The sequence below is a fragment of the Bubalus kerabau genome, chromosome 1 (assembly GCF_029407905.1).
Source record: "Bubalus kerabau isolate K-KA32 ecotype Philippines breed swamp buffalo chromosome 1, PCC_UOA_SB_1v2, whole genome shotgun sequence".
Lineage (NCBI taxonomy): Eukaryota > Metazoa > Chordata > Mammalia > Artiodactyla > Bovidae > Bubalus > Bubalus kerabau.
This window is the reverse complement of record NC_073624.1, coordinates 53195269-53212600: the sequence shown is the minus strand read 5'-3', so window position 1 is coordinate 53212600 and position 17332 is coordinate 53195269. Positions and strand designations below refer to the sequence as shown.

Here is a 17332-nt window from a genome sequence, read left to right as displayed (position 1 = left end):
TTGTTACCTGGAAGGTGAACGTCTCTGGCAGAGGTGAATGCACTAGATATAATCACAGGCTCGTCTGTAGGAGCCAGTGAGCTCCTGGTGTGTTACTGGTGGGGCTGGACTTGACTGTAAGTGGCTATGGCTACCCAAACCCACGTGGGGTGAAGTCATGACCAGGAGCTGAGAGACAAGGAACACACCTGAGTGCGTGTGTGTCACACCTGGGCCGTCCTATAAGATCGACAGCAACCTCAGCCTAGAATGGTGATTTATAATAAAATTAATTAAAATGTTTGTTCCTTAGCCACACTAACCATCTCAAGTCCTCAACAGCCCCTTGAAAGGACTTCTGGCTTCCATTTTGGACAGTACAGATACAGATCAGTTCCATCACTCCAGAAAATTCTGGTGAAAAGCACTGCTGTGAAGTGTGGCAACAGAAGTGGGCATGCTGGGACCTCAGCCAAGGCTGCGGGGGGTGGGGGTGCAGTGGAGGGGTAAGCAGAGCCCTGCCCCATTGGCTAGTACAAGATGGGCTGGGGAAACCGGCTGGGCTTCAGAGGTAGGCCTTGGACCTGGCAGTGCATAGCATCCCAGAAATGAACAAACTCAAGTGAAGTTCCCTTAATGCTATGTGGGGAGGGTGGGTTCACCTTCTTGGCCAGGCATGATCTTGAGAGTCTCAGGCAGATGGGAGCCCCAGGAATCAAGCCTGCACTGAGCATTGTACATAGATGATTTCATCTGATCTTAGTGGGAGATCATACCTCATCTCATAAATAAGGAAACAGCCTCAGAGAAGGGAGCCCAGGTGGGAGCACTCCTGTGACTGCTCCGGGCTGCCTCAGTGTGGGGTAGAGGGACTGAGTTCCGGGGGGAGCAGTGGTCTGAGCTCTTAGCCGGAAGCTGGCTGAAATCCAGTGGGGTAGCTGAGATTGGGGTTGGGGCAACCTCACCAGCTCTCAAAGAGGACTAGAATGGAAGGCAGAGAAGAGAGGGCAGGGCAGGTGGTCCTTGAACAATGGGACAGACAACTCTGGGGGTGATATTGCTGCCTCAGGGTGCATATAGAGGCTGTAGTGATTGATGCACCCTGTAGATCTGAGAACGAGACTGGGAGGGTAGGACTATCATGCAGTGGTGTCATGAATGTGAGCTCTTGGGGTCACACAGTCCTTCTCTAAACTCCACTTTTGCCATTTATTCCTTTGCAGCCGCTGTGGAAATCACCTCTCTGAGTTTCAGTTTCCTCCTCTGTAGAATCAACGTGATAAGATGGCATTTGTTATTACCATCATTATCTTTGGAGCGTCAGCTCTAAATACCATGCTTAACATAAATAAACCCTCAATAAAAATTGCATGGAATTGAAAACAGTTGTGAGGGCTGGAGTTTCTCTGGTTGAAACCAGAGACCACCTGGGTGAAAAGAAAGAGACCTACCTACCCAGGTGTATACCAGAGCAATAATTACTGTAAATTACAAAGCACTTATCTCTGGCCCACCAAAACTTCCAGTTTTCTTCAGTCTGGGGAAGAGTGAGGTGTGGCTACGCTGGCTGAGTCTTGATTCTCACCCATGGTGGTCCTGGGTGCCCCAGCGTGGCATTGTTGCTGGAACTCTCTACACTGGTGTGAGCTGTAGCCTCGATTCTTTCCTTCTTCTGACCATTCAGCTGGTACTTGTTGGGACTTCCCTCCTCCAAGCAGGACATGAAGTGAAGTGAAGTGAAGTGAAGTCGCTCAGTCGTGTCCAACTCTTTGCAACCCCGTGGACTGTAGTCTTCCAGGCTCTTCCATCCATGGGATTCTCCAGGTAAGAATACTGGAGTGGGTTGCCATTTCCTTCTCCAGGGGATCTTCCCGACCCAGGGATCGAACCTGGGTCTCCCACATTACAGGCAGATGCTTTAACCTCTGAGCCACTGGGGAAGCCCATACAAACAGCACATACACAATGAATATTCAGGGTTGATTTCCTTTAGGATTGACTGGTTTGATCTTCTTGCAGTCTAAGGGACTCTCAAGAGTCTTCTCCAGCACCGAAGTTCAAAAGCATCAATTCTCATGGTCTTAAGTTTGTCCAACAAATTAGTTCATCTGCGTCTCAAACACAACCGTTAGCACCAATAATACATTCGCATGTGTTGTTATCTCATTTGATCTTTACAGCAACCCGAGTGGTAGCCAGACCATATATTTTTAGTTCCTTTCTACAGATGAAGAAATTGATGTTCAGAGAAATGAATTCTTCAGGTATCTTGGCTAGTGAATGATTATTTAATTGTAAATAACTGATCCAACACTTTTGGGACTGTCCTTAGAAGCATTCTTTGTTTTATCCAGAGCAAAGACTTCCCATTTCCTCATAAAGCTAGCAGAAATGATTTTGAAAAACAGCTGTGGGAAAGTTTTAAAATGAGAAGCATTGTGTTGGAATTTGGTTTTTATTCTCTGCTCCCTGAGACCCCCCACTATTCACATTGGAAGTTGGGGAGAGAGAGCTCAGCTGGCTGATCTGTGAGCTATTGAAGTTTTTGCTTAAAAAGGAAATTTGATCTGTGTCTAAGTGGCACTAATGTGTGGGCTGAAAGCTGCTACTGTAAATTCAGCAAGGGATTCATTAATGCCGTGAGCCTCCTGGAGCGCCGTGGATGGGTGACCTCTGAAATAAAAGCATAACCAGGAAAGATAAGGCTTCATGCATGATCTACAGGACTCTGTTTCTGGTGATCTTCAAGATATCTTAAGTCAAGAGTACTTAGGGCCAGGAAGCCAGAAGTTGGGTAGGGAGGGGGAGACCACCCAAAGATTAAATGATACCACACAATAGATTCTTGGCTTTTTGAAATTCTTTGGCAAATCTCCTCCCCGGCCCCCCATTCTCTTTGCTGGGAATAATTTTTACACTATTCTCTTTGCTGGGAAAAAGAGGCTATTTTTGAAAATACTACAGTGCAGTCAATAAGGTTCATGAATTGCTGATGGGAAGATGGATCTGGGAAATCTAGAAGTTCCCTGAATCTGTGGGGTGATACTTTCTAAGACCTCCAGTGGATGCCTGAAACTGCAGATGATGCTGAACCCTGTATACTATTTTTTCCTAACATACATACCTATGATAAAATTTAAATTATAAATTAGGCACAATGAGAGATTAGCAGCAATAACTAGTAATAGAACAATTATGACAAAGTACTGTAATAAAGGGGCTTCCCTGGTGGCTCAGAGGTAAAGGATCTGCCTGCCAGTGCAGGAGACACAGGTTTGATCCCTGGTCTAGGAAGATCCCCTGGAGAAGGAAATGGCAACTCACTCCAGTATTATTGCCTGGGAAATCTCATGGACAGAGGAGTTTATTGGGTGACAGTCTATGGTATTGCATACAGTCAGACATGACTTAGTGACTAAACAACAATAACACTGTAATAAAAGTTATATGAATATGGTTTTTCTCTCTCTCTCTCTCTCAAAATATCTTATTGCTCTGTACTCACCCTTCTTCTGGGGCTACCCTGATAGCTCAGTTGGTAAAGAATCCGCCTGCAATGCAGGAGACCCCAGAGACCGTGGTTCGATTTCTGGGTCGGGAAGATCCCCTGGAGAAGGGATAGGCTACCCACTCCAGTATTCTTGGGCTTCCCTTGTGGCTCAGCTGTAAAGGATCCACCCGCAATGCAGGAGACCTGGGTTGGGAAGAACTCCTGGAGAAGGGAAAGGCTACTCACTCCAGTATTCTGGCCTGGAGAATTCTATGGACTGTGTAGTCCATGGGGTTGCAAAGAGTCGGACACAACTGAGCGACTTTCACTTTTCACCCTTCTTCTTGTGATGATATAAGGTGATACAATGCCTACATGATGAGATGAAGTGAGGTGAAGGATGTAAGCAGTGTGACATAGCATTAAGCTACTATTGACCTTCGGACCATGGTCAGGAGGAGGATCAACTGATAACCTAGAGGCTACTAAATGATTAATGGGTGGTGGTCGATGTAAATAATGTAAGTACACTGGAAAAATGGTAATTCGCATCTTGAGTGGGACAGATTGAGATGGCTAGAGAGTCAATCAGAATGGCACCCAATTTAAAACTTATGAATTATTTATTTCTGGAATTTTCCATTTAATATTTTCAGATATTAAAATCTGAAACAGTTGACCTCACGTAACAGAAACCACAGAAAGCAAAACCACAGAAAAGGGGGACTATGTTACCATCAGAATCCTGCTGGGAATCCTAGTTCTTGGGGTATCAGATGGCTTTCTAAGATTCTGACTTTAACTTGGGGTATGGGTTTGGGGTATAGAGGGCCAATGACTCTGTTAAACAAGCCTTTGGGGAACTTTCTCATTTGATATCAAAGCTGTCCTGATCACAGAACATAACCGTTTTTATTGCAAATCAATACTCTGGGTTTGGATTTCAAATCAACTGTTGGAAAAATTATGTTTCACCACTCCCCACCTCCAAGTCTGCTTGTGGCTGTTGTTCCGTCACTAAGTCATGTCCAACCCTTGGTGATCCCTTGGAGTGTAGCCCCCAGACCCCTTCTGTCCATGGGATTTCCCAGGTGAAAATACTGGAGTGGGTTGTCATTTCCTTTTCCAGGGGATCTTCCCCACCCAGGGGATCTTTCCCACCTGTGTCTCCTGCAGTGGCAGGCTGATTCTTTATCTCTGAGCCACCAGGGAGGCTCCATGAGATAGACTGAGAATGTAATATTTTTATTGAAAGCCAAAAAGGATGAAGTTTTTATACTCAACCAAGTGAGAGGTTTATAAAGGATAAGAACATCACAGACATGGGCAATGATTGGACCTGTATGTTCAGCAAGACATAATAAATTGTGCCCTCTTGTTGCTATGGCTTCATATAAATAATGAAAACAATTCAAATTACCATTAATGAGTATATACTGTTAAACAAAATTTTCTGAAAGGGTAAAATTAAAATTCTTATTCAGATATAAAATAAAGGCATGATGAGGATTTTATTTAACTCCTAAATTAAATGAGAATAACAGAAAGGATGGGAGCATGCAGACTCTCTACCCTTATAATTAGACTGGACACTGAAAACCAAAGCCATGGGTCACTGTTTTTAGTAACAGGACTCTGTGCTATTATTCTTTCTTCATTAGCATGACCTGATTCTTTCAGGAGTCTGCTGCCCAAGCAAATGCTTGGATTGGTCATTACAAGAACTTACTTAAAAGCCACCCTAGGATTCCTGACATCCCTTGCTTTTAAATCCCCACCTTGCTTTTTCTACCAACCTTGGACTGTTGTATCATGATTTTTACCCAATCCTAACCAAGACAATGAGATGGTTGGATAGTATCTCCAATTCAATGGACATGAACTTGGGCAAACTCTGAGAGATGGTGAGGGATGGGAGGGCTGGTGTGCTGCAGTCTGTGAGTCACATAAAGTTGGACACCACTTAGTGACTGAACAACAACTGAACATTAGAAAGATCTGCCTTGAATGCAGTGTTCAGTTCAGTTCAGTTGCTCAGTCCTGTCTGACTCTTTGCGACCCCATGAAACGCAGCACGCCAGGCCTCCCTGTCCATCACCATCTCCCGGAGCTCGCTCAAACTCATGTCCGTCGCGTCGGTGATGCCATCCAGCCATCTCATCCTCTGTCGTCCCCTTCTCCTCCTGCCCCCAATCCCTCCCAGCATCAGGGTCTTTTCCAGTGAGTCGACTCTTCGCATGAGGTGGCCAAGTATTGGAGTTTCAGCTTTGCATCAGTCCTACCAATGAACACCCAGGACTGATCTCCTTTAGGATGGACTGGTTGGATCTCCTTGCAGTCCAAGGGACTCTCAAGAGTCTTCTCCAACACCACAGTTCAAAAGCATCAATTCTTTGGCGCTCAGCCTTCTTCACAGTCCAACTCACATCCATACATCACCACTGGAAAAACCATAGCCTCGACTAGACAGACCTTTGTTGGCAAAGTAATGTCTCTGCTTTTGAATATGCTATCTATGTTGGTCATAACTTTCCTTCCAAGGAGTAAGTGTCTTTTAATTTCATGGCTGCAATCACCATCTGCAGTGATTTTGGAGCTCCCCAAAATAAACTCTGACATTGTTTCCACTGTTTCCCCATCTATTTCCTATGAAATGATGGGACCAGATACCATGATCTTCGTTTTCTGAATGTTGAGCTTTAATCCAACTTTTCCACTCTCCTCTTTCACTTTCATCAAGAGGCTTTTTAGTTCCTCTTCACTTTCTGCCATAAGGGTGGTGTCATCTGCATATCTGAGGTTATTGATATTTCTCCTGGCAATCTTGATTGCAGATTGTGCTTCTTCCAGCCCAGCGTTTCTCATGATGTACTCTGCATATAAGTTAAATAAGCAGGGTGACAATATACAGCCTTGACGAACTCCTTTTCCTATTTGGAATCAGTCTTGTTCCATGTCCAGTCCTAACTGTTGCTTCCTGACCTGCATGTAGGTTTCTCAAGAGGCAAGTCAGGTGGTCTGGTATTCCCATCTCTCAGAATTTTCCACAGTTTCTTGTGATCCACACAGTCAAAGGCTTTGGCATAGTCAATAAAGCAGAAATAGATGTTTTTCTGGAACTCTTTTGCTTTTTCCAAGATGCAGCGGATGTTGGGAATTTGATCTCTGGTTCCTCTGCCTTTTCTAAAACCAGCTTGAACATCTGGAATTTCATGGTTCATGTATTGCTGAAGCCTGGCTTGGAGAATTTTGAGCATTACTTTACTAGAGTGTGAGATGAGTGCAATTGTGCAGTAGTTTGAGCATTCTTTGGCATTGCCTTTCTTTGGGATTGGAATGAAAACTGACCTTTTCCAGTCCTGTGGCCACTGCTGAGTTTTCCAAATTTGCTGGCATATTGAGTGCAGCACTTTCACAGCATCATCTTTCAGGATTTGAAATAGCTCAACTGGAATTCCATCACCTCCACTAGCTTTGTTTGTAGTGATTCTTCCTAAGGCCCACTTGACTTCACATTCCAGGATGTCTGGCTCTAGGTGAGTGATCACACCATCGTCATTATCTGGGTTGTGAAGATCATTTTTGTACAGTTCTTCTGTGTATTCTTGCCACCTCTTCTTAATATCTTCTGCTTCTGTTATGTCCATACCATTTCTGTCCTTTATCGAGCCCATCTTTGCATGAAATGTCCCCTTGGTATCTCTAATTTTCTTGAAGAGATCTCTAGTCTTTCCCATTCTGTTGTTTTCCTCTATTTCTTTGCATTGATTGCTGAGGAAGGCTTTCTTATCTCTTCTTGCTATTCTTTGGAACTCTGCATTCAGATGCTTATATCTTTCCTTTTCTCCTTTGCTTTTCACTTCTCTTCTTTTCACAGCTATTTGTAAGGCCTCCTCAGACAGTCATTTTGCTTTTTTGAAATTCTTTTCCATGGAGATGGTCTTGATCCCTGTCTCCTGTACAATGTCACGAACCTCCGTCCATAGTTCATCAGGCACTCTGTCTATCAGATCTAGTCCCTTGAATCTATTTCTCACTTCCACTTATAATCATAAGGGATTTGATTTAGGTCATACCTGAGTGGTCTAGTGGTTTTTCCCTACTTTCTTCAATTTAAGTCTGAATTTAGCAATAAGGAGTTCATGATCAGAGCCACAGTCAGCTCCCGGTCTTGTTTTTGCTGACTGTATAGAGCTTCTCCATCTTTGGCTGCAAAGAATATAATCAATCTGATTTCGGTGTTGACCATCTGGTGATGTCCATGTGTAGAGTGTTCTCTTGTGTTGTTGGGAGAGGGTGTTTGCTATGACCAGTGTGTTCTCTTGGCAAAACTCTATTAGCCTTAGCCCTGCTTCATTCCGTATTCCAAGGCCAAATTTGCCTGTTACTTCAGGTTTTTATTGACTTTGTACTTTTGTATGTGTTCAAATCACAATAAATTCCGACCTTACCTTTGCCTCTTTGAGGCATTTCCAAAGCTTTGAGAGATGGTGCTGTGTTAACGCAGTGAGCAGTTAACAGCCTTTACAGATCAAGAGGCTGTGTTGGTGATATTTGGGGAGCCAGATTAGGGGTTCCCACTGAGATCCAGTTGGGTATTATTGCCATGGCCAGTGTGTTGGAATACAAAACCGAATGCCCTCTCAGGGCACTGAGCCTTCTCCTTGGGGACTTTCTGTCTATGAAGACAGGCCTGCTGCTGCTCCTGCTAAGTCGCTTCAGTCGTGTCTGACTCTGTTTGACCCCATAGATGGCAGCCCACCAGGCTCCCCTGTCCCTGGGATTCTCCAGGCAAGAACACTGGAGTGGGTTGCCATTTCCTTCACCAATGCATGAAAGTGAACAGTGAAACTGAAGTCGCTCAGTCATGTCCAACTCTTAGCAACCCCATGGACTGAAGTCTACCAGGCTCCTCCATCCATGGGATTTTCCAGGCAAGAGTACTGGAGTGGGGTGCCATTGCCTTTTCCCAAGACAGGGCAGGTATTGATAAAGAGAACTTGCATTGATTAGAACTTTGATCTCTTTCATTGAATTCCTAGATGCTGACTTTATTTCCTTTCCTAAGAATAAGAAACCCTTCCTCAGTGTCCAAATTTGAAAAAAAAAAAAAAAAGTTTATATCCTTGGTGAAAATCTGTTTGTCTCCTTGTCTTTGTCACTTTTGTTGTCCATCCATAGGATGAAATTTGTAAGGAAGAGGTGTAGGTCCTGAAATAAGCCCTTTCCTCAAACTGGCCCTGAAGACTAAGAAAGTTCAAAAAAGGAGAAAGCTTCAAACTTCCATTGGTCTTCATTTCTTAATTGGCATAGAGAAAATTCAGATTTCAAAGTCACATTCTTAAGGGATTCTTTGGCCAAAGCAAAATAAAAAAAGTGTTTATCTTCACACTTAGAGCACTGAGAACTAATCTGCACCTCACTGCACATCCATGTGATTCTGCATTCTTCCTCTCTCTTCATTAGCATGACCTGATTCTTCCAAGGGCCTGCTGCCCAGGCAAATGGTTTCATTGTTCTTCATGAAGATTCCTTGAATCCTTTGCTTTGAGGTCTTCCAACTGTGGACTGTAGAACTGTGATCTTTACTCAATGCCTAATCAAGCCCTGTTTTGAAAACCCGCCTGACATCAAACTTCCAATTCTTAATACATTTTGACTTTCCCTTTCTTCCTCGGAGACACTGCCACCATTTGTAAGGTGGCATTCTTCCTTGGAGGAGGAAATGGCAACCCATTCCAGTATTCTTGCCTGGAGAATCCCATGGACAGAGGAGCCTGGCAGGCCAGCGTCAATGGGGTCACAAAGGGTCGGACATGACTGAAGCGACTACGCATTCACACACTCTTCCCTCAGCAAGCAACAAACTCGGCTTTGTCTTATCAAGAGGTTGTGTTGGTGGTATTTGCGGAGGCAGCTTCTGATGGATGTTATAGTTATTTTCAAGGCGGTGTCAAAGTGCAGAGACTTTTACAGATTGGAAGTAAATGAATTTGCAAATGACTGCAAAACTGCCTTTTAAAAAAAAAAAAAAGAGAGAGAGGGGGCTGGTTATCCCTCCACCAGACAGAATATATTTGCATGTCTATAGACAGAAATTACTTGCATTGCAATCAGTTATCTACAATTTACAGAGCTATAAAAAAAAACCTCAAAGGCAATGAAAGCAGCAGATCTCCCATAGAATCAAAATCAGATGCCCCGGAAGGATGTGCTCTAGACAATGCATAGTTTTCTCCTGAAGCACGAATTCTTCCCTAAGAGACTAGGTGTTGGGTGTCTAGGATGGTTCTCGGCCATTTCCCAAACAGCTTGGCTTTAATCTTCAGCGCATCCTACAGAATGAATACTGTAATTTCTTTTTTTGTAAGTGAGGAAACTGAGGCTCAGTGAGGTTTTTCAGAAACCACAAAAATGGTAAAATAATATGGGCAACATATATTCGGTTAGTGAACACATACATAGTGAGAGGAAAAATTGCACAAATCTTTGAATGGTGGAGACAAAGGGATTACTGGGGATTAAAAGAAATGCTATTGATACTACGTATAAAATAGATAGTTAATGAGAACATACTGTGGAGAAAAGGGAACTCTACTTGATGCACTGTGGTGACCTGAATGGGAAATCCAAAAGGGAGGGGGATATAAACACCTGAGGCTTCCCAGGTGTTTCAGGGGTAAAGAATCTGCCTGCCAACGCAGGACATGCAGGAGATGTGGGTTTGATTCCTGGATTGGGAAGATCCCCTGGAGGAGGAAATGGCAACCCACTCAAGTATTCTTGCCTGGAAAATCTCATGGACAGAGCATCCTGGCCGGCTGGAGTCCACAGGGTGTCAAAGCATTGGATATGACTTAGTGACTGAGCAGGAATACAAGATAATGTATACATATGACTGATTCGTTTTGCTGAACAGTAAAAACTAACACAACATTGTAAAGCAATTATACTTCAATAAAAATTAATTTAAAAAATAAAAGAAATGCTGGGTGGTCTCCAGTTCTATGAGTTTTAAAATTTTATGTATAGGGGTTTCACCTTTCATTGTCTCTGAGCTGTTTCATAACTCTGTAAGTTTAAAAAGACCCTGTAATAATGTAAAAGATTCTTGTCCACATTCAATGCAAATGAATGTCTGGTGGAGGAAGCTGGTCTTGCTTCTCGTAACAAACTCGCTCTAACTTTTCTGAAATGCAACGAGCACTTCTGATTGCCTACAGGTGTGTCCACTCTTTGACGTCTCCTTTGAACCAATTGAACACCTTAGGGTGCCCTCATTACTTGATGAATAGAATAGAATCCTTGACGTGTGTTTATTTTATGTTTGCACGAGAATCGTGATTTCTAGCTTTTCAGAAACTATCTTTTAACATTTGGAAAGGAGTTCAGCCTTTCATTAGTCAGCTTGGGGCACTTAGTGTTTCAGGCCATAGGGGAGATTAGTGGCTCATCTAAGGCTCTCCTTGCTCTGAAATTATTAGATTTTATGACTACATACCTGACATTCCTAGAGCGGCACTGTAAGCCTTCTATTGTTTTCTTTCCTGAGCTATCTGATAGCGCAGGCAGTCTGTTAAACACAGTCTGCGCAATTAGGCCCAGCTAATGTCTTCCTGACTAAAACGCCAGCATAAACATCTCACAGCAGCCAGTGATTGAGGATAAATAGGGGCCAATTAATGGGGACTCACTGGGTGTTATCATGGAAACAGGAGTGACTGTACGGATTCTGAAAAGTGAAAAAGCGAACGTCTTAGCCTCTCAGTTGCGTCCAGCTCTTTGCGACCCTGTGGGCTGTAGCCTGCCAGGCTCTTCTGTCCATAAAATTCTCCAGGCAGGAATAGTGGAGTGAGTAGCCACTCCTTTCTCTAGGGGAATCTTCCCAACTCAGGGATCTAACCGGGGTCTCCTGCCTTGCAGGCAGATTCTTCACCATCTGAGCCAGGTGAATGTGACTTCTTTCCAAAGATGTTTGAATTTCAGATACAATTAACTAAGCGTTTGAGTCCTTGGAAGTTTCACAGCTATCACTCTAGTTCTCTGACCCATCTCATATGTCACCCAAGGGGTCTTTGCATACTTGGGATCCCTGCTTTGGTGTCCTTAGACTTGCATCATTAATTACTTGGTATAATGTATTGCAGTTGGAATTCTCAAGTTCAAAACATCAACAAATTCAGATGTATTCAGAAGATAGAGTTGCAGTTAATGGCCCTCTTTGCTGCAAATGATGGAAAACCTCACTTATGGCCCTCAAGTTTTCTGGAAAATCCGACTTATGTTTGTTTAGGCAAGAACACTGGAGTGGGTTGCCATTTCTTTCTCCAATGCATGAAAGTGAAAAGTGAAAGTGAAGTCGCTCAGTTGTGTCTGACTCTTCGTGATCCCATGGACTGCAGCCCACCAGGCTCCTCTGTCTTTGGAATTCTCCAGGCAAGAAAACTGCAGTAGGTTGCCATTTCCTCCTTCAGGGGATCTTCTTGGTCCCCCTCCTTCAGGGGATTGAACCTGAGTTTCTTGCATCTCCTGCATTGGCAGGCAGATTCTCTTACTGAGCTACCTGGGAAGCCCATAGCTAGATCTGGTGGCTTAAAAAATGTCATTAAGACCTGGTTTCCCTTCTTCTCTTGGTTCTTCTTCCTTTGGGTTCATTTTACTGTCAGAAGCCTTCCCCTCTTGATGGCATCAGGCCACTCCTGGTTTGCAACCTCATTTCCCCAAGACCAAAGGAAGACAGTTTGGCTTTCATCAACTCTTTTCTGATTGCTCAAACCAAAGTCTCAGGATTAGCTCTGATCATTTAATTTCCATGATTGGGTCACAGGCCCATCTCTGATCATCATGCTGGTTACTGTGACCAGGAGGGTGTGTTATTTTGATTGGTCAGGTTTATGTCACATGTCCAATCAGGGGTGGATATTTACTCTGTGTCCCACCCAAAGCACAAAGAATGAGGTGGGGGTGGGGGGTGGGGGATGGTGACACTCCCTAGAGGAAAAAGAGGAAATCTAGCTATTGGAAGCCCAAACCAGCACACAGGAATAGTAATTATATGTTGCCCAAGGCCCTAAGGATTTAAAATCCTTGTCAAGTGGCAGTACTTTCTGAGGACTCTTCAGAACAGCTGTGTTGCTAATTGGTATCTAAAAACATCTAATCATTCTATCAATAAACACTCACTGAGCAGTGTCTATGAGACTGGCTATAAACTAGATATTGAGGATATGGAAAGAAAACCCACAGTCATTGCCATCAGGGAGATCATGACATTATTGCCATTTTATTGTCAGGGTCCTTGATTGTTAGACAAGCCTGCTGAAAGTAGAAACCGACACTGAGCCCTAGTATGGCATCAGTGCCCTGGGTGATCAGCCAGCTACGTGGTGGCAAGTTGGTTACATTGGACTTCTTCCATCATGGAAGGGGCTGCATTTGTCCATACTGGAATAGACCTTCTGTATACAAAATTTTCTTCCCTGCACATAAAGCTGCTGCCAGAACTGCCATCTGTGGACATGAAGAATGACTTATCCACCATCTTCATATTCCACACAGTGTTGCTTTGGATCAAAAACTCATTTCACAGTGAAAGAAGCAGGGCCCCTGCTCATGGAATTCGCTGGTCTCACCATGTTACCTACCATCATGAAGCAGCTGGCCTGATTGGACAGTGGAATGGTCTTTTGAAGACCCAGTTACAGCACCAGATAGGTAGCAAAACCTTGCAGGGCTGGGGTAAGTATCTCCAGAAATCTGTGTATGCTCTGAATCCACATCCCAAATATGGTACTGTTTCTGTGATAGCCAGGATCCACAGATTTGGGAATCAAGATGGGAGTGGCTCCTCTCACTATTACCCCTAGTGACCTGCTAAGCAAAAATTAGCTTCCTGTTCTTGCAACTTTAGGCCTCTACTGGCCTAGAGGTCATAGTTCCATGAGGAGGAATGCTTCCAACAGGAGACACAACAATGATTCATTGAACTGGAAGTTGAGACGGCCGCCAAGCTAATTTGGGCTCTTCATGCCTCTTTAATCAACAGATAAGGAAGGGAGTTACTGTGTTGATGAGGGTGATGGGTCCTGATGATCAGGGGGCCATTGGACTGCAACTCCACAATGAAGAGGAGGAAGAGTATATCTGAAATACAGGTGATCTCTGTAGGTGTCTCTTAAAGAGAGAAGGAAAAATCACTCTTTAATCTCCTATAACTTAAAGACTATGATATAAAGTTAACAATACTTGGACTTTTTCCCATCGTTTTCCATCAACCTTAGTTATGGGACATGGTAATTTCCCTTCTGGGAAAGGGGTTAGTGCATTTTCAGTCATTAGGTGGAATTATGACCTTGTTAATGTCTTTATTTGGAGATTAAGTATGGTTTAGGGAGATGCACATAGGTGTCAAGTTGACAAGGGGCACATTGTTAGTTGCTCAGTCGTGTCTGGCTCTTTGCGACCCCTGGACTGTAGGCCATCAGGCTTCTCTGTCCATGGGATTCTCCAGGCAAGAATACTGGAGTGGATTGCCATCCCCTTCTCCAAGGGCTCTTTTTGACTCAGGGATCAAACCCGGGTCTGCCTCATTGCAGGCAGATTCTTTACCATCTGAGCCAATAGGGAAGCCTTTATGTATCAACTTGATTGAGCTAAGGGGTGCCCAGCTAGCCGGTAGAACATTCTTTCTGGGTGTTTCTGTGTTTCTGGAAGAGACTGGCATTTGATTCAGTAGACTGAATAAAGAGATCTGTCCTCACCAGTTGGGTGGGCATCATGCAACCTGTTAGTGGTCTGAATGGAACAAAAAGGTGAAGGAAGGGCAAACTCTGTCTCTCTTCTTGAGCTGGGATCTCCATCTTTGCCTGTCCTTGGACATCAGAGCTCTTGGTTCTCAGGGCTTCAGACTCTGGCACTTACACCAGTGGATTCTCTGTTCTCAGGGCTCTGGATTTGGACTAAATGGTTCCATCAGTTTTCTTCATTTTCCAGCTTTCAGAGAGCAGCTTCTGGGGCTTTCTGGACTCTAAAACTGCATAAGCCAGTTCCCATGATACATGTCCTCTAATATGTCTCTCTATTTATCCTATTGGTTCGGTTTTTCTGGAGAAAGCTGACCGATGCAGGTGGATAAAATGTTTAATTAAATCATGGACATGTTGAGTTTAGGTGAGATGTAAAGTTGGCAGTTTTAGATATTAGTCTGGAACTCAGAGAGAGGCCAGAGAGTTCAGACACACATTTGGGTATTGTGATAATTTTTGAGGGTGGTCAGATTAGCATGAACTTGGCAGCTTAAACAACAGAAATCTATTCTCTCTCAGTTCTGGAGTCAAGAAGTCCAGAATTGAGGTGTCAGTAGGGTTAGTTCCCTCTAGTCTATGGGGTTGCACAGAGTCGGACATGACTGAAGTGACTTAGCAGCAGTAGAGGTTCCAAGGGAGGAGTCATGCCTCTCTTCTGGCTTCTGGTGTGTGCGTGTGCGTGCACGTGTGTATGTGTGTCTGTGTGTGTGTTCTCAGTCATGTCCAACTTTTTGTGACCCCGTGGACTGGCGGCTGCTGGCAATTCTTGGCTTGAGTCTGCCTAACTCTAGTCTCTGTCTTCACATGGCCTTTCCTTCTGTGTGTGTCTGTGTCTTCTCTTCTCTTGGAAGGTCACTCTCCATTGGATTTTTTTAGAGTCCTACTGAAACGTGGGATGATCTCCTTTGGAGATCCGTAATGTGATTACAGCTGCAAAGGGCCTATTTCCATCCAAATAAGTTCATGTTCACAAGTACCGGGTGGGCCTCGAATGTGTCTTTTGGAGACCACTATTCAGTTTACTTGCCTTTTCATACTGTTCATGGGGTTCTCAAGGCAAGAATACTGAAATGGTTTGCCATTCCCTTTTCCAGTGGACCACATTCTGTCAGACCTCTCCACCATGACCCGCCCATCTTGGGTGGCCCCATGGGCATGGCTTAATTTCATTGAGTTAGACAAGGCTGTGGTCCGTGTGATCAGATTGGCTAGTTTTCTGTGATTATTGTTTCAGTGTGTCTGCCCTCTGATGCCCTCTTGCAACACCTACCGTCTTACTTGGGTTTCTCTTACCTTGGACGTGGGGTATCTCTTCACGGCTGCTCCAGCAAAGCGCAGCTGCTGCTCCTTACCTTGGACAAGGGGTATCTCCTCACTGCCGCCCCTCCTGACCTTGAACGTGGAATAGCTCCTTTAGGCCCTCCTGAGCCCGCGCAGCCACCGCTCCTTGGACGCGGGGTAGCTCCTCTTGGCTGCCGGCCCTGGCCTTGGGCGAGGGGTAGCTCCTCTCAGCCATTCCTGCATCGTTGCAGCCTGGCACTCTTGGCTGCTGCCCCTGACCTTGGACGTGGGGTAGCTCCTCTCGGCCACGCTTGTGCACCATTGCAGCTGCCTGCTGCAATGATCACGATGGTATGATCACTGACCTAGAGCCAGACATCCTGGAATGTGAAGTCAAGTGGGCCTTAGAAGCATCATTACGAACAAAGCTAGTGGAGGTGATGGAATTTCATTTGAGCTATTTCAAATCCTAAAAGATGATGCTGTGAAAGTGCTGCACTCAATATGCCAGCAAGTTTGGAAAACTCAGCAGTGGCCACAGGACTGGAAAAGGTCAGTTTTCATTCCAATCCCAAAGAAAGGCAATGCCAAAGAATGCTCAAACTACTGCACAATTGCACTCATCTCACATGCTAGTAAAGTAATGCTCAAAATTCTCCAAGCCAGGCTTCAGCAATACATGAGCTGTGAACTTTCAGATGTTCAAGCTGGCTTTAGAAAAGGCAGAGGAACCAGAGATCAAATTCCCAACATCTGCTCGATCATGGAAAAAGCAAGAGAGTTCCAGAAAAGCATCTATTTCTGCTTTATTGACTATGCCAAAGCCTTTGACTGTGTGGATCACAATAAACTGTGGACAATTCTGAAAGAAATGGGAATACCAGACCACCTGACCTGCCTCTTGAGAAATTTGAATGCAGGTCAGGAAGCAACAGTTAGAACTGGACATGGAACAACAGACTGGTTCCAAATAGGAAAAGGAGTACATCAAGGCTGTATATTTTCACTCTGCTTATTTAACTTATATACAGAGTACATCATGAGAAACGCTGGGCTGGAAGAAGCACAAGCTGCAATCAAGATTGCCAGGAAAAATATCAATAACCTCAGGTATGCAGATGACACCACCCTTATGGCAGAAAGTGAAGAGGAACTAAAAAGCCTCTTGATGAAAGTGAAAGAGGAGAGTGAAAAGGTTGGTTTAAAGCTCAACATTCAGAAAATGAAGATCATGGCACCTGGTGCCATCACGTCATGGCAAATAGATGGGGAAACAGTGGAAACAGTGTCAGACTTTATTTTGTGGGGCTCCAAAATCACTGCAGATGGTGACTGCAGCCATGAAATTAAAAGATGCTTACTCCTTGGAAGGAAAGTTATGACCAATGTAGATAGCATATTGAAAAGCAGAGACATTACTTTGCCAACAAAGGTCCGTCTAGTCAAGGCTATGATTTTTCCAGTGGTCATGTATGGATGTGAGAGTTGGACTGTGAAGAAAGCTGAGCACCGAAGAATTGATGCTTTTGAACTGTGGTGTTGGAGAAGACTCTTGAGAGTCCCTTGGACTGCAAGGAGATCCAACCAGTCCATTCTGAAGGAGATCAGCCCTGGGATTTCTTTGGAAGGAATGATGCTAAAGCTGAAACTCTAGTACTTTGGCCAACTCATGCGAAGAGTTGACTCATTGGAAAAGACTCTGATGCTGGGAGGGATTGGGGGCAGCAGGAGAAGGGGACGACAGAGGATGAGATGGCTGGATGGCATTACTGACTTG

The 17332-nt window shown here is 44.3% G+C and overlaps 1 long non-coding RNA gene across 1 annotated transcript in view; it reads left to right on the top strand.

The window, feature by feature from the left end:
* The first annotated feature begins 674 nt into the window (after window positions 1–674).
* Window positions 675–17332, top strand: part of LOC129648146 (uncharacterized) — a 95458-nt gene continuing 78800 nt past the window's right edge. Inside the window, exon 1 of the long non-coding RNA XR_008712734.1 lies at window positions 675–1803. This is a non-coding gene — a long non-coding RNA (uncharacterized LOC129648146). The remainder of the gene's footprint in view (window positions 1804–17332) is intronic.